The sequence below is a fragment of the Danio rerio genome, chromosome 15 (genome assembly GCF_052040795.2).
Source record: "Danio rerio strain M-AB ecotype USA chromosome 15, GRCz13ab, whole genome shotgun sequence".
Lineage (NCBI taxonomy): Eukaryota > Metazoa > Chordata > Actinopteri > Cypriniformes > Danionidae > Danio > Danio rerio.
This window is the reverse complement of record NC_141035.1, coordinates 32,359,648-32,378,168: the sequence shown is the minus strand read 5'-3', so window position 1 is coordinate 32,378,168 and position 18,521 is coordinate 32,359,648. Positions and strand designations below refer to the sequence as shown.

At 36.3% G+C, this 18,521-nt stretch overlaps 1 long non-coding RNA gene across 3 annotated transcripts in view; it reads right to left on the bottom strand.

Annotated features, from left to right (window-relative positions):
* Positions 1-18,521, bottom strand: part of LOC147833704 (uncharacterized) — a 175,741-nt gene that overhangs the window by 78,729 nt on the left and 78,491 nt on the right. The window contains exon 4 of one of the 3 annotated variants that reach the window (XR_015509653.1): positions 6,247-6,561. The exons of the other annotated variants lie outside the window; for them this stretch is intronic. This is a non-coding gene — a long non-coding RNA (uncharacterized LOC147833704). Of the gene's footprint in view, positions 1-6,246; positions 6,562-18,521 lie in introns of those variants that run through there. 3 annotated transcript variants of the gene reach the window in all.

Sequence of the window (18,521 nt, the reverse complement as noted above, 5' to 3'; positions counted from 1 at the left end):
CTCATTGTTGAATGGCTACCTCTTTACAATAAGGTTGTATGTATTCGTTAATGTATTTACTAACATAATAAACAATACATTTATTACAGTATTTATTCATCTTTGCTAATGTTGGTAAATGGTAAAAAGTTGTTAATTGTTTATTCATGTTAACTCGCAATGTATTAACTAATGTTAACAAGCATGACTGATTTTATTAATGCTTTAGTAAATGCTGTACATAAAATATGCTGTACAGGTATTGTTCATATTAGTTCATATTTAAACCATTAACATTACTTATAAAACTACTGTAAAATGTAACTGTTGTATGTATGTTGTTATATTATATTTGTATGTATTTTATATGTATTTTATATTTATTTTGTTATATTTGTTAACGTATGTGTTTTTGAAACATTTCATTAAGTGTTTAATGTATGTTCGTTATGCAGTATTATAAATAAATGTTATAATGATTAAGTATTTTGTACTTGATTTCATTATTGGACATATTTATATTGGATACAATTGTAAAGGCTAATATAATATTTAAAAATGACATGTGGACTGACCGCGGGCCGCCAGCAGACACTTATTTAAAACCAGCGGTCCGATGGCGGACCACCGTCGGAAAAGCGGCGGGAGCCGATGGTGGGCCGCTGGAATAACGATGAGCAAATTGACGGTGGACCGCGGGCGGCGCCCGCCAGAGGACCGCCGACTTTGCCGCCGGCGGGCCGCCAGTGGCCCGCTGGTCTTATGTTAGCTGGGATAATACAAATAAATAAAAGTAAATAGACAAAAAAGACGTCAAAAATACTGTAAAAGGACGTCGAAAAGACGTCGAAAAGACGTCGAAAAAAGACGTTGAAAAGACGTCAATAAAAGACGTCATAAAAACTTTCATTCTGGCTCTTCAGAGGAGGTAATTTCAACGTCTGACAGAGACGTAGAAAAGACGTCTTTTGGACGTAACTTTGCTTGGTGGGTTCAGTGCCAAACGAGTGCTTTAAATCATATGTTATTCTCCTTATTTCTGTTTTATTTCAAATAACAGCCCTATGAATGTTTAAAGTTTTAGGTAAAGACGTCAAATTATGCCCACACATGCAAGCTGACCCACGATCAGACAATTCATTTAACCGGTAAATAAATATAGTGAAATCAGCTTAACCGAGTCATCACGCTTCACAACCAACATCAGTGTTGGGGAAAAGCTAAATGTGACAATCTAATGTCATTCAAAACAATTACTTAGTTACATTTTAAGGCATTAGTGTAGCCAGAAAAATACCTAAAAAAGATACAAAAATTCACAGTTATTACCGTGAAAATTGGTTAAATTTTTATATGCTATATAACTTTTTTTTCATCATTTTAAATGTAAAAACAAAGATTTGTCTAAGGCTATTATAAATGTGCTTTTTTCGTGATATTGTAAACCATCATAAACCATATGTACCATAGTTTCTAGGCCTACCCGTCATTTTATTTATTAATTATTTTATTTATTAGGCCTTTTTTAATAGCTTGTTTTCAGGTTATTTTCATTTTAGGGCCATGAGCTAAGTCAAAACAAACTCGATATGTTGTATTTTAGCTCTTAAAACAGATCTACAATATATTTTATGTTGTTTAATTTTGCATGAGCAAATAGCAGTATAGCCTAAGTTACATATTTTTAAAAGATTATCATTCTGCCTACCTGCAGCGCACGAGATTTCTCGGTTGATCCGCGGTAAATCCACTTAAGCACTATACCTATTCCATTTATAACACTGCAAACTTGACTTCGCAGGCCGATCATCTTTAAACGCAAAATGCATTTATTATGTGTTATACCTTGACTGCAGTTGCATAATGGGATGTTTCTCTACGCAACTGTAAAAGTGCACCTTTCAGCAAAATGAAAGCAAACATTCAAAGGGTTCTGCGTTTTGTCAATTTTAGCTTAATTGTAATAATATTAATAATAATATTAATAAATAAATTATTATTTATAGTGTAGCCTACTGTGGGACTGTGCAGTAAACTATTTATTTTTATTAAAACATTTTTATTAGGCTACATCTTCCCGAATAACTAATAAATGACTGGCAGTTGCGTCTCTGCTAAAATTAATTTAACAGCAAATTTCTTATGTGTTTTTTCCTTTTAGAGCTCAAGAGAGTTGTGTTTAAATAATTAGTTAACCAAAACATGTAATGAATTAAGCTGCTCCTATCATGTCACCCATTTTCTCCCTTGTGAGTTGAGTGCGCCTCCATCGCAAGGCTATTTACGGGCGCACCTGACCTGACGCGGGGACCGGATCTCTGGACTATAGGACTAGCTTTAACCTCACCATTTTCATAATTTAATTGCTATGTCATATATTTTAAAATATTTAAATGTGTGTTCTGAAGGTTGGAAGGACGGGAGTGTTAATAATTAATGACAGAAAGAATTTTCAGTTTGAGTGAACAATCCTTTATAAAAACTGGGGGGGCACAAACTCTGTCTGAGGGGGCAATGCCACCCTTTGCCCCCCCATAGCGCCGGGCCTGCATCTTACCCATGTATAGTCTCCAAAATTTCCCCAATGGGATTTCCAATTCTCATTGGCCTTGTTCCGTTTTTATCCAAATGCTTAAGCATGGAAAATCACTGACCTAGCTTTGGGGAATCGAAAGGTTTAGAGATGTATGAGCTGTGCATAACCTGCTTACCCAGCAAACGCACCGATAGTCAAACCCACTGTATGAAATCAGATGAATTTTTAAACTCATTGATTTTGAATGTATTAATCAGTATTCCGTTCCACTTTGAAATGATGCTTTGACTCCTGGCAAAGAAATGACATTTGAGTAAATCTCCTTTGAATCTCACTGGCGTAAATGGTTAATATTTCTCCTTTGTAGCAAGGAAGGCATGTGATAATCCTACAGTTGAATGGGGTAACCCTATCAAAAGCTGGACTTTTCTGTGACAAATTGCTTATGTTAATCTTTACATGAGCATACCTCTTATCGATGTGCTGAGGTCCCACATTTATTTTGCCTTGGGCGACTGTCTCCTCCATGTGAAGGATCTCACATTTTAATCCACAGATCACAATGAATGGGGCGAGTATCTCATTTCTCATTGTGCGCTCCTTCCATTTAGGCTCCATGCTTAAGGAAAGACGAGCGAATGAGGATTGGAGCTGAATAGGACCGCGGGGTGAGGCGCTCGGAGCCAGGGCTGCTAAGTCATCAGGTGGAGGGTCATCTCGGCCCTTTGTGTGATTTAACGTTGGGTAAATGTCACCGGCGAACATCCCAGATCTGGCCATTCACTCTCAGCCTTTCACTCACTCTATAGGCAGTTTTCATAATAGTGTTACAGGGCTTTGTGACATTAAATGTTTTCGGTTTAAATGTCTGATCGACCGTACATTCTAAAGCATTTAATTGGGCCTGTCAATTGGTTAAATGTAAAATGAAAATATTTAAATGGTGTGCTCATTGAATAATCAAATAAATCACTAATTAATTTTTAACATCAGTTGTTGGAGTAGAGATCAAGGTCCCAAAATGCTATTTGAAACATCCATGAATGACAAAATATAGGAAACTGTTAATTAATGGGAATTTTTTACAGCGCAGTCATCTAAAGAGTGTAACAGTCCTGATTTGGAAGTAAAGACTGCAAATGATATCTGATAAGCCATTAGAACTATAGTGAGCTTTTAATAGTAAGGCTGTTAGTCACAGATATTTCCCAAAGAATCATTGACCGAAACGTTTTAAAAGTAAATTTTAATAAGCTAAATCTTTTAACGGGCAAGGCAGTGGCACAGAAGGTAGTGCTGTCGCCTCACAGCAAAAAGGTCACTGGGTCGCTGGCTCGAACCTTGGCTCAGTTGGCATTTCTGTGTGGAGTTTGCATGTTCTCCCTGCCTTTGCGTGGGTATCCTCCGGATGCTCCGGTTTCCCCCACAGTCCAAAGACATGCGGTACAGGTGAATTGGGTAGGCTAAATTGTCCCTAGTGTGTGAATGTGTGTGTGGATGTTTCCCAGAGATGGGTTGCAGCTTGAAGGGCATCCGCTGCGTAAAAATTTGCTGGATAAGTTGGCGGTTCATTTCGCAGTGGCGACCCCGGATTAATAAAGGGACTAAGCTGACAAGAAAATGAATGAATGAATAAATCTTTTAACGTCATCAAGAACCCTTTAAAACAAAATTTCCATGGAAATTTAAGGTGGAATTGTCAATGGCAACTAAGATTTTTTTTATAGTGGACTAACTTTGACAATTCCAATTGGTTTGTAAACTGAAACATTGTTTAATAAATGTATTTGACGTTACATATTTACTGAAAATAAATTGACGCATTTTGGATATAGCAAAATGCCTTTAAATAGTTCTTGAAGGAACACATTCAACACTGTGAAGGTACAGTGTCTTGTCACTGTAGTGGTACCTTCATGGATCAGATTTGTACCTTTGATGAATGTTTTTTATTTGTAGATTTGATGAACGTACAATATTGTATCTGGAGGTTTTAAAACCAAAGGTACATTTTGGTTTCCCATGGTATAAATTCTGTCCTTAAAAGGTACAAACTGCAATAGTACAGATTTATTTCTTTGTCTTAAGGTACAATTCTGTTCCATAAAAAGGTAGAGAGTGTAGAAAACCTTTTTGCATTTGTGTATACACATCTATGACTGCAGGTGCAGGGTTTAAGTACACTAAATTAGTCGAGAGGTTCTACATACATCTTCACAGAGGAGTCAGCCATTTTCACTATAACGCCAAGTTTTGATTTATTTATTAAACATTATAAAGGTCAGAAATGATATTTAAGAACATAAAAATGTAATGTAAGCGTGGATGAATTGTTTTATAAAACACATTAAAGTGAGCAGACATTTCCTCCTTCAACACTCAATCTTTATATTTTGTTGTCTGGATAAAAGTGAAATGTTTGAGCTGCTCTGCTTTAGTGGTTTAACAGTGCTCATTAGTGTTAAAATGAAATAAAAGAAGCAGAGCTTCACAGATACAAAGTAAATTCCACCCTCGTACTTCAATTATTAATGCTGAAAGACTATAAGGTAAGATGCAAGCAGCTAAATATTTTATATTTGACAACTTTTTTATGATGGAAATGTAGAATGACATGTAAATTTAACACATTGAATAATTTACATGATATGCATATATTTCATAATTGAATGTAGCAGCAAAAATTTTGTGATTTTCTTTTTTTAAATATTTCCTAAATTATGTTTAACAGAGCAAGGAAATTTTCACAGTTTGTCTGATAATATTTTTTCTTCTGGAGAAAGTCTTATTTGTTTTATTTTGGCTAGAATAAAAGCAGTTTTTAATAAAAAAAAAAACATTTACGGTCAAAATTATTAGCCCCTTTAAACTATATGTTTTTATGGTCACCAGGACAAACCATCATTATACAATAATTTGCTTAATAAACCTAACCTGCCTAGTTAACCTAGTTAAGCCTTTAAATGTCACTAAGCTGTATAGAAGTGTCTTAAAAATATCTAGTCAAATATTATTTACTGTCATCATGGATGATAAAATAAATCAGTTATTAGAAATGAGTTATTAAAACTATTATGTTTAGAAATGTGCTGAAAAAATCTTCTCTCCTTTAAACAGAAATTGGGGAAAAAAATAAAGAGGGGGGTAATAAATCAAGGGAGCTAGCAATTCTGAACTCAACTGTATATACTTCAGAATAATTGCAAATGATTACTAACAAATCATGACCTATCCTTCCCCTATAAAAAAGAAAAACAAATGTGGAACACATGTAAAACATGCAGGACACAAATGAAACATGTCTCAGAACATTTTCATGTGGGACACAGTGATCACAATTATTGTTTCATACGAAAACATTCCAAAACCGCATGCTTGATGTGTTTCACAGGAATTTGAGTTTTGTTTGTGAAACTAATATGACACCAATAAGGGTTTACTCATTTACAACCAAAAAAATACCATCATCCATTGTACAAGACATGGATACAGCCTTCTGTATGAGTCAGGAAGCACGATGATATGGTTTAATTTTTATTTAAATATTAATTAAAATTGACCTAAAACATAAAAGGCAAGTGAAAAAAAAAATCAGCCATCTCACAAGTCAACAACGTGAAATGCAAATGACTTCAGCTTTGTGTCCCAGAGATTACTAACACAGTTGGCTCTTTTTTGTGTGCGTGTTATTATTTTTTAATGAGTTTCTTTTTCTGGCATGTCCTATATTCTTTCAAAAACATGTCAGAATTGTCCGTCTCGCGCAGACGGGGAGCTGAGAAGCAGGTCAGGCGCTGATCCACATGTGTGGTGGTTTGTGGATGTGCGCAGAGGGGGAGTGGAGCTCCGCCAAAGCGCTGCGATGTGTCAGACCTGCTCGCTCTTTTGTGGCGTGCCATTCATTCTCCTCGCTTGCTTTGTTTTCATGTCTTGTTGACCTACTTTGCGCTCTTGGAGTAATCCTCCTGGCTCCTTCCACGGGTGGTTGGGGTGGAGCACTTTGCTATGCCTGTCCCTCATTTGTATATCAGATAGCAGGAGAAGGTCTCTCAGAGAAAAAAAAAAAACAGGAAAATCATCAAGGACTGTCTGGAAGTGGAGCACAAGGCCGTTACGTGCATTGTCTCAAGGGCTTGGGCTTGAACTCATTTACCAAGGCCTTGGCCTGTAATCGCAAAGACTATTCAGAGTCAATGCATTGTGCTTTTGAGTAAGGCTATCTATTCTTAGAGGAAAGACTTGAAGTCGGTCCCCAGTGTTGGCGAGTTCAATGAAATATAACCCTGTTTGAAGCCGGGCTGGTTTTATTCGTCTGTCAGACTCGCTCAGAGCTCTTTTGTAGATTGTGAAGTCATTGTAATTGTATGCTTGTTTGACTAATGCCTACTCAAGTAACAATATGCTTATTATGTTCAAGATGCAAAGGAGTTTTTTTATATTGGGTTATGACAGAAGTGTTTTAATATACATAAAACTTTTGAACAGATCAAAGAAACTTCTTGATTATGTGCATTTGTAAGTTTGAACATTCTGATTTTTTTATGATTGCCAGAGTCCCTGGTTAATAAACTGGATCTGGCCCAGGCGCTTCCCATTGCAAAGCAACCAGCGTAATTACAGCAAGGATCTTTAATTAGGGCAAAGAGAAGAATTATCCAGCTGTGGCCAATGCAGTCTTCTCCTACATCATTTTCTCTTTCAGTGAGCCAAAAAATCAAAGGCGGGAGAGGACTAATGCAGAGGACGGGGAGGGCACCTTGCTGGAATTTACACAGAAATGTTGTTTTTGCTTCCTCGCACTGTTTTCTAGGACTTTACCCTCTAGAATTGACCACAGACTGGACTTTGCTCTAGCTATTTCACTTTTCTCTCCATTGTAGCATGTGGGATGATTATAATATTAAAAGGGTTTTGGTTTTACTTATATAAAGAATGTTTAAATTCTAGTTATTTACTATTGTTTTGTGTGTGTGTGTGTGTGTGTGTGTGTGTGTGTGTGTGTGTGTGTGTGTGTGTGTGTGTGTGTGTGTGTGTGTGTGTATTACAAAAACAGTATTATGTTGCACGACTATTTGTAATAACCGAAAATACACTATGTATTGTAACAATGTAAAAAATACATAAAAATAATAAACAAAAATCATCTTCCATGAGGACATTTTGTATACTTTGTTCCATAAATATATGAAATTTCATTTTTAGATGATAGATAACTTAAGAATTTAAGAATGCAGACAATTAATGTCTGTATTTCTCATAATTTTTTAACCATAATTCCAAATAATTCGATCTCAGCTAAATAGTATTCCATCTTAACAAACCTTTGATATTTATTAGATTTTTATTCATTTGGATAAACCCCTTGAGATGTACCATCTCATTTTCAAGGGATACCAACAATTAATCACAATCACATAATAATAATACCAAAAAAAAAAAAAACATGACTCATTTACAAATTACACAAAAATTACACAACATCCAAAACACACACATACACACACACACACACACACACACACACACACACACACACACACACACACACACACACACATATATATTTATATTCATTATAAATATTCGTTGAATTCATTTCCCCCCCAATTTCTGTTTAATAGAGAGAAGATTTTTTCAGCACATTTCTAAACATAATAGTTTTAACGAATCATTTTTAATAACGGATTTATTTGATCTTTTCCATGATGGCTGTAAATAATATTTGACTAGATATTTCTCAAGACACTTCTACTTAAAATTACATTTAAAGGCTTAACTAGGTTGATTCGGCTTAACTAGGTGGGTTAGGCTAATTAGGCAAGTTTATGGTCGAAAATGTTTATAGTTTAAAGGGGCTAATCATTTTGACCGTAAAATGGTTTTTAAAAAGTTAAAAATTGCTTTTATTCTAGCCAAAAAAAAAAAAACAAATAAAACTTTCTCCAGAAGAAAAAAAAAATTATCTGACAAACTGTGGAAATTTCCTTGCTCTGTTAAATATCATTTGGGAAATATTAATAATAATAAAATAGTAATAATAATAATTAAAAGGGGGGCTATTAATAGTTTTTACCTGTTCAACTGAATTTGGATGCTTTGAGGGAGGGAGGGGGGAAGTTAAAATGTAAAAACATGTTAAATTCAGGTGGGGTTTTTTTCTACAAAAAAAAAAAAAGATTTACTTGAAGAATCTATCCATTCATACAAACGCACATATATTACAATTATAATCCAACTAGTAATCTCTTATTATCTTAATTGCTGTGTTTTACATCAATCATTTATTTTTGAGTCTCTTCTTGCTGTGCTTTCAGTGCTTTATAAACCCACATAGACAGAAGGTCAGAGTGGGCCATGTAAGGGGAGGGGGCTGCTGGTCAAGCCGCTTACCAGCTTCTGCTACTGAGCTGCCAGAGAGAAAATGCAAGCAGGGTCAGTCCAGTTCACGGCAAGCTATTGACATGCTGTTGGCCTGATTACTCATTACCAGATCAGCGGGAGGTAGTCTGGGCCGCAGAGCGCTCCCATGCCTTGGCATACGGGACAGGCCTCGCCATTCAGAACTACTGTCCCAGTACTATTTATTACAGGACCAAAGGTCAACAGCCAGTGACCCTCTGCCCACTGGGTTGATACTGACACCACTTACAGTACAGAGAAACACAGGCTGAATATTCATCTGTCTGTGAGTCTCTGTGAAAAAGTTCAATTATAAGCCAGCTTGCTCCAGAACAGTGACAAAATTCACATTTAGAAGATATACAGTACTTCGTGAAAGTATTCATAGCGCTTCACTTTTTTCCACATTTTTTTTAAGTTACAGCCTAGTTACAAAATGGATTAAATTAATTAATTTCCTCAAATTTCCACACACAATACCCCATAATGACAATGTGAAAAATTTTTGTTGCAAATTTATTAAAAAGAAAAAACCTGAAAAATCACATGTACATAAATATTCACAGCCTTTGCCGTGAAGCTCTAAATTAAGCTCAGGTACATTCTGTTACCACTGATCATTCTTGAGATGTTTCAGCAGCTTAATTGGAGTTCACCTGTGGTAAATTCAGTTGATTGTACATGATTTAAAACGGCATACACCTGTCTATATAAGGTCCCAGGGTTGACAGTGCATGTCAAAACATAAACCAAGCATGAAGACAAAGGAATTGTTTGTAGACCTGAGACAGGATTATCTCAAAGCACAAGGTTGGAAGGTTACAGAAACATTTCTGCTGCTCTGAAAGTTCCAATGAGCACAGTGGCCTCCATCATCTGCAAGTGAAAGATGTTTTGAACCACCAGGACTCTTCCTAGAGCTGGCCTGCCATCTAAGCTGAGTGATCGAGGAAGAAGGGCCTTAGTCAGGGAGGTGATCAATAACCTGATGGTCTCTCTGCCTGAGTTTCAGCGTTCTTCTGTAGAGAAAGGAGAACCTTACAGGACAACCATCTGAGCAGCAATCCACCAATATGGTAAAGTGGCCAGACGGAAGCCACTCCCCACCTGGAATTTGCCAAAAAGCATCTGAAGGACTCTCAGACCATAAGAAACAAAATTCTCTGCTCTGATGAGACTAAAATTGAACTCTTTAGAGTAAATGTCAGGCGATACGTTTGGAGAAAACCAGGAACTGCTCATCACCAGGCTAATACTATCCCTACAGTGAAGCCTGGTGGTGGCAGCATCATGCTGTGGGGATGTTTTAGAGCAGAAGGAGCTGGAAGACTAGTCAGGACAGAGGAAAAGATGAATGCAGCAATGTACAGAGACATCCTTAATGAAAACCTGCTTCAGAGTGATCTTGACCTCTGGGGCTATGGTTCATCTTCCAGCAGGACAATGTCCCAAAGCACACTGCCAAAATATCAATGGAGTGGCTTCACAACAACTCTGTGAATGTCCTTGAGTGGCCCAGCCAGAGCCCAGAACTAAACCCTATTGAGCATTTCTGGAGAGATCTGAAAATGGCTGTACACCGCTTTTTCCCATCCAACCTGATAGAGCTTGAGAGGTACTGTAAAGAGGAATGGGCAAAAATTCCCAAAGTCAGGTGTGCCAAGCTTGTATCATAATATTTGAAAAGACTTGAGGCTGTAATTGCTGCCAAAGATGCATCAACAAAGTATTAAGCTAAAGCTGTGAATACTGATGTACATGTGATTCATCAGGTTTTTTATTTTTTATAAATTTGCAACAATTAAAAAATATCTTTTTCACATTGTCACCATGGGGTATTTTGTGTAGAATTTTGAAGAAATAAATTAATTTAATCTATTTTAATTCAAGTGTCCCCCCCACTTCCACTTCCCCGCTAGACGCTTATGCTTTCATAGGGCCCACGCCGGCCATTGGCGCCCCTGCCCTTCGTCAAAGACTTAATTGCACATTTCAAAAAATGTTATATAAAACAACAAGGAAGAGCACGAGATCTGTGATTAACTGGCTTGTTATAGTTGTGACGAGTGAGGGTGGGACCAAGAGTTGTGGGAGCAGAGAGAGGCTGGTAGTGCAAGTGTTTTAAAATCTCGAGTCTCGAGCTACGGATTTGTCAGTTTCCCACCTTTTTCATCCTTGAATGAGTGTATGTTGAAACTACTGTTACAGTAGAACCAAACACATTTCTGGCAAAATTAAAACAATGGAAAAGAAACTTGAAGCAGTGGAACATAGAAACCACACTGCCTACCAGTGTTTCAGAAGTGTTATTGCAAGAGCAGCACAGACAGAATGTAGAAGTATAAATGCTCACAATAGTTTCAGCTACTGTATGTGCAGGAGATGTGCCTTGGGGTCTATGGACACAGCCTGCAGGAAATTCAGAATTCAGTCTGCACACAATTACAATTTTCTTTATGAAACAGTACAGACTACAAGACAAAAAACAAGGCAAGAAAATGTAAATAAGCTTTAAATTGGTGTAAATGAAGTCTGTTTTTTTGTTAGTATCATGTTAATTCCCACAACAGGACATACAGGGTCTGCTCTGGCCTGAAGGCACAACAGCAAAGAGCAGATCATTTGCTTAATAGAATGCAGATCACTAAATGTAAAGGACCCTTTTGAATGGTTCATTTTACAGCAGATAAATGGTTAGACACATTCAGCATTGCTTTTGCAGATGAGATCAGCTTTAGCTCAATGACTCTGACTGGCAGAGCAGAGCTATAAACAAAAAGCTATTGGCTATTTTTAAAAGGGGGATGGGCTACTGCATATGTCCCGCCCTATCTTTATGTTTCAGTTTAAATTACATCACACACTGAACAAAGCTATGCATTTTAAGGGACTTCAGGGGAATTTTTAGGCCAATGCTTCTGATGACTCAGTGTAAGATAAATACATTTTGTGGGGAATAGGGGGGTTGTGATTTGTGTGCTCATGGGCACCTGAGAAATTGTGCCAGTGTTTTTGTGTGACCACATTGGAGAGAAAATGTCTTGAGTGAAAGTGACAAGCTCCATAAAGTTGCTTTATGAGCTGGAAATAATGGCAGTAGATGTCTTGAGTCCAACTGATTCCAATTATGAAACTATAAGATTGGATTAGAAATCCTGAAAACAGCAGTGATAAAATTAGAAATTGGCTGTTTCTTCAGCTATGGCCCTGTGGACTTTTAGAAAACAACTCTTGCAGCACATTTTTCATATTTTCACTGGAGAGGTTTAATTGAATAATTTGACTAACAACAATATACAGGGGACTGTTTTCTAAAGCATTGTTTTAGTTATTTATTTGACCACAAAATGTTTACACCATTTTTCTAATAATTTTTAATATGGTTTATTTGGTGTTTGATAACCCTTCGTGGTGGAAAAAAAAACATTCAATGAAAAATCTGACTAAGGAACGATCACACTTTCCATTCCATTGACTATTTACATGTGAACTCATGCACATTTCTTGCCTCAAGATTAGTCATCTCTCTTTTTTTGTCTTCAAAACCAGAATACATGGTCAGTAAAAGATCATTAAATGACCTCTTAGCCGAATATCAAAAAAAGACAATTGCAGCATGTACAAGACTGCAGCAATGCAGTAAAATGAAGTAGACTGGATTTTTTTATTATTCTATAATTTATAATACAGTTACTTATAGTTAAAGGAATGCCTAAAGGCAGGGGGTTTCAATCTCACACAAGCCACGGGCCCCCAAATTAAATAATTCTGATGCAATATCTTACCCCATCCTAAAATGTAAATATTCCTTCTGTGTGTGTATATATATATATATATATATATATATATATATATATATATATATATATATATATAGAGAGAGAGAGAGAGAGAGAGAGAGAGAGAGAGAGAGAGAATGCATATTCTTATATAGAGCAAATTTGGAAACCCAGAGCACCCGAATACGAGTAACACATGCAAACTCCACACAGAAACGCCAACTGACCCAGAAGAAGCTCGAACCAGCGACTTTCTTGCTGTGAGGCAAACGCGCTACCCACTGCGCCACCGTGCAGCCCCAAAGTGCTTTTCTTTTTCTCCAGACATTTCTGTGGACCCCATCACTCCCCCATAACGTCTCTCAAGAGTCCCCAATTTGAACCCCGCCCACCTAAAGGGAACCAAAATTATTGAGCAATAAAAATTATATATATATATATATATATATATATATATATATATATATATATATATATATATATATATATATATATATATATATATCCCATTCATTGTAGAGTAAATAAAAACTTTGCATGCTTCCTAGCATACAAGAGTGGATTAACAATATTTTCATCCACATCCGCACAGCTTCCGTCACAGCCAAAAAGAATTGATGCCATTTGGGTCGGATGCCCGGTAATGTCTATTTAAGGGTATCTCCCGAATTTGTTTGTGATACTAAATAAAACACAGATGATGAAACCACAGTGGTAAACTAAGGAGTCTGACCTTGTCCCGCCTCTGTAACTCAACCCCCAGAATGATCTGCAGGTCAGCAACCTTCCCCTGCCCTCCATTATCAGACCACACTCTCTCCTCGCTCCTCATGGGGGTTTCTATCTCCTCATCTTCGTCTATGCAAAATCTACACGCCTCAGCTATTATACCTTTTTTTGAGCTGTCATCACTTTCCTCACTATTACAAAATAATGCAACATTATAATGTCAACAGAGGTCATGTAGTATTATGTTCCGCTTCTCCTCCGCATTGATCAATACACAGCAGAAGCAGGTAAAAGCGTTGCTCGTATGCCTTGTTGGACACGCATTTCCAGGTGACTGAATGATGGTGTTATTGCTGAAAAACGAGACGGCGTCAGCAGCTTCTTGATGTCCCCCCATTCAATGAGTAATTACTGCAAATCGCAATAGGCGAGCGCCAGAGAGCCTGAAGACGCCTCATCCATTTCGACGCTCATCTTTTGCAATTTAAACCAGCGGTGATCTCTCAAAAAGGGCCTCTGCAATTGCGGCGCATTTGCACGGTGTGATTTTCACTTGTCCTTGTCCGCTGAGCTCCTTATCTTCGATGCCCTTCGTTATTATTCTCGGGAAATAACTTTGTGCTGAAGGTGAAAGAAGCCTAGTGAAAGCAGGATCACTTTTCATAAAGCACCAGAGTTTTTTAAAGGGTGGTCATACAGTAAATCTGCTGCACAGGGAAGACAGCAGGAGAATTCAAGGCTTCATTAATACCATAATATCAATCCAATGTGCAAAAATCTATGCTACTGTTACACCAATTCATTCATAATATGTTCCTCACACATGCAGAAGACACTTGAAATTGTGTCGAAGGCTAAGATTAGACTTTTGTGCTTTTGTTTCAGTTTTTTCACAATATATTTGACATTGAACTTGACAATAAAAGATTCTTTTTCTAATTTGTTCTGTTCTGTTCTATTTTATCAGTACAAAAAAAGAACATGTCTATTTAGTTGATTAGGGGCTCTATATTAACTATCTAGGCGCAAGGTCTAAAGCGCAGGGCACTAAAGCATTAAGGGTGTGTCCGTATCCACTCAAACTATTTTAAAGATGGAAAAATGTGGCTTGCGCCGCAGCACATGGTCTATCGGGGTTGTGCTTTTTCTCTTAATGAGTTATGGGTGTGTTATGAGAGTAATGTGCATTAAACCAATCAGAGACTTATCTCCCTTTCCCTATAAGAGTCAGTTGTGTGGTTCCATGGGGCATTTGCTATTTGCATAGCGGACTTTGTAAAACTAACCACTTCACTAGCGAGAAAACAGTTAAAAAGACCATCTGTGAAAAGATAAACAGCGAGCCTCCTCCAATCAACGTCTTTCTCCTTCTTTTTACTTTTACACTTTACTCCTTCACTTTCGCGGAGTAAGGAAACAATGTTGTACACTCTCCACTGAAGACTTCCATTAGCCTACATATTTAATTCTAAGCAAAAATATTTCTAAAATGAATTTTAAATTCTGTTCTAATTTCCAGCAAACAAATAAATGAACAATAAAAATGAAGTGTGGTCAAAAATATATCCAAACACACGTCCTACGGCCCATATGGTCCAAAACCCGACAGATGGACAATTCTAAGCTTGTTTTTATTAAAACAAAAATAAATATGCAAATAATAAATATTACTGCTAATAATAATAACATTATACAAAATATTTGTGTTTTGCTGTGCATCCTGTGTATTAAGCAATGTCTATCTATTTGAGGCGATCAAGTAACCCACTCTGCGCTGGACTTTAGACCTGCTTTCAGCTGGTCAATTGCGCAGTCTATTTTAGTTCCTCAAAATAGCAACACTCCAACAATGCTCCTTAACACACCTCCATTCTAGACAGGCACACCCATGAGTCCACAAAGTGATGCAAATGGATTTGCTATTTAAACAACTAGCGGAAAACGGGAAAATTAGAGTTGCGATGGTCTGAAAATAGCAAACACGTCTAGAACTGACATCAAGATCCTTGTTTTAGTTGCTTTGGGAGAAATTTTTTTAGAAATGTCCTTTGGGAGAATATGTTTTATTATATCAACGTTAATTTTATATACTTATGTATATATGTGTAAAACATAAAAACAGATATTAAGTATATATGTGTAACAAATGAAATATATAAAATACAAATTTCAGGCGATGCAATAGGTAGTGCTGTCGCCTCACAGCAAGAAGGTCACTGGTTCAAGCCTCGGCTGGGTCAGTTGGCTTTTCTATGTGGAGCATGGTCATGGTGTGGTTTGCATGGTCTCCCTGTGTTTGCGTGGGTTTCCTCTGGGTGCTCCAGTTTCCCCCCCAGTCCAAAGACATGCGGTACAGTTGAATTGGGTAAGCTAAATTGTCCGTGTATGAGTGTGAATGAGTGTGTTGTGGCTGGAAGGGCATCCACTGTCATATGCTGGATAAGTTGGCGGTTCATTCCGCTGTGGTGACCCCGGATTAATAAAGGGACTAAGCCAAAAAGAAATTTAATGAAAATACAAATTTCAGTTATTTATTTATTTTTTTAAATTATTTTTTTATCTAATTTAAACATTTAATTATTCATACCCCAGGTAAATTCTGACTTAAAGTTCCTTTTATGTAACCTTCAAATTTTTGTTGTTGTTGTTGTTAACCCATGTAAATAACAGACTTCTCCCAAAAGATAATGAGATAATATACAAGAGGCATCATTGAGAAACATTTTTTTCAGCTTTTATATAGTTTTATATAATATTTGTATAATATATAATATATTGTATATCACCACTTTTCTATAATATATAGTTGAATTGTCTATAAAGTGAACCTGTCTGGCATTAGCAACCATCAAACTGTGGTGCACAACATTATTTCTAAAGCTGTTGTTTTTTTAAGCCACTACAAATATCCATCCTACCCTGTTTGCCCTCTCCAAGCAATTTAATGGTGTCTAAAGTCAAATCACTGCATCATTCTGAACCATGAGTGCCAACAAAGCATGTGACCTGAACCGAGATGCTTGTTTTAAAGTTTTTTTATGAACCCTTGAAGTTTAAAGGTCAGTTGAAAACACTACTTCATCCTTTAGGGGTGAGAAACCATGTCTGCTGAGCATTAGTCTGAAAATTTGCGTGAAATCCTCTGTAAAACATCATCCTACAACGAATTAAACCATAATCCATGTTGCTTTAGCTTTTACTGGACACCAATTGCCCAGGCATGTACTCTTGGCTTAAATCTCTCTGTCAATCACAGATGGCATTTACTGGCTAAAACAGGCACTATGGTGATCCTGTGCCAACAAGGACATTCATCTGCCAAAGACAAATTGGTGCATTGAAAGTCATTTAATAGATAGGCTTTTGTGAAATATGGGGAAAGACGGAGCGCTTTTGGTGTGTGACAGCACTCAGAAATTAACGTTTGCTTGCTTTATGACCTGTGTTGTGTCATTAAATGTTCCTTAACACAGAGCTGTAAATATGTAGCCTTTTTCAGGGTACTGTAAAATAAGGACACTCTTGGTCTTCAGGTATTTATGAAGCTATTGAAGTCAAAATCTTAAAGGCACAGTTTGCACAAAAAAAGTACACCTGTTTACTGTATACTTTGGGCTTTAGTCTAAATATGTGGACTATTTTATATTAGGCATGATGGTGTGACAAAATATGAGCTTACCTGTCACACACACATTAAAAACATACTGTTATGATGACATAATTGTTTACTCACTGTACAAGGATACATGTGTAAGAATTAAACATAATACTTTAGGCTTTAATTTGTTGTTATTGTCATTGCTATTATTATTTGTTATTTATTTTTTACTATTATTATTTTATTTTATTTTTTAATTTGTTTTTAGCTTGACAGTAAAAAGCTAATGTGATAAAAACAAGTGAAGCTCAAGTATAAAAAAGAAAACTCTCAACAGAAACCCAAACATTCCATCATATTCCTCCATCTTTTAACAAAACTGTTTATTGTGGTTTTACTCTATTATCTGTCATTGTGTTTTTTAAAAGTCTTCAGATGTTTTTAAACAAAACACCATTTTTTTTTTTCCAATGTAATGTGTCATTCATTTTCTCACACCAGTTAAACACCCTTTGGCTCAGCCTGACTGCTACATTAGCCACGCCCCAAGCTCTCACTATTGGTTGATCTGGTAGGTGATTGACATACTTGTAAGTTGCAAGCTTCTTAACTCTTTGATGGTGTCCAAGAGGCTTAATGTTAACAATAAATCCACGAATGCCCTACACTATTACAAATTATATCAAAAGTCATGGCAACATAACAATAACAATGCTATTTAACTTTTACTTTAGTGAACTTTTAATAGCATTTTTATAACCAAATGTACAAATTAAGCTGCAAAATAAATAATTTATTGCTTTAAATGCAATGAATTTTGAAGGATATGAGCAAAAAACAGTCAAAAAAAAATGTTTTCTTGTGATTTTCTAAGGATCTCAATTGGAAAAAGAGGCGAGACAACCATAATTCTAATAGGCATTTCTTCAAATCCAATTAAGGAATCATTTTGATTTATCATTTTAAAGCACAGCGTCTTCTCTTTCCATTGATACTAAAATCTCAATTTTGAAATTTGGGTCACTGTGACTCATTTTACTGAATTAGATCACATATAAGGGTTAAAACCCCTTTGAGAAAAGTCAGTACAAACATCTCATTTCGGCTCGTGTGGACATTGAAGGAGGCAACCACTATATTGAGACACAGCTTTGATTGTGCGGTTTAACTAATACAAGTTGAATATACTTTGAAAGACTTTGATTCAATGAAAAAAATAAGGCAGCAGCATTTTTACAGTGTAGACAATGAAAAATATCCTAACTTAAGATCATTTATTTTTAAAGTAAAAAATATTTAACCTTTACATTTTGTAATGTAACAATAACTTTGTTAAAATTAAACCCATAACTAGAGTGCCCTGTCCTTTCCTAAATGTGGATCTGTTTCTTCTTTATTCTTTTTTACGTATTATAGAAGTATAGGATCGGGTTTCGATATTGGTAGATATTTAAAATCAAATGACTTGAGGCCAAAAACCCTGATCAGGACATCCCTACTT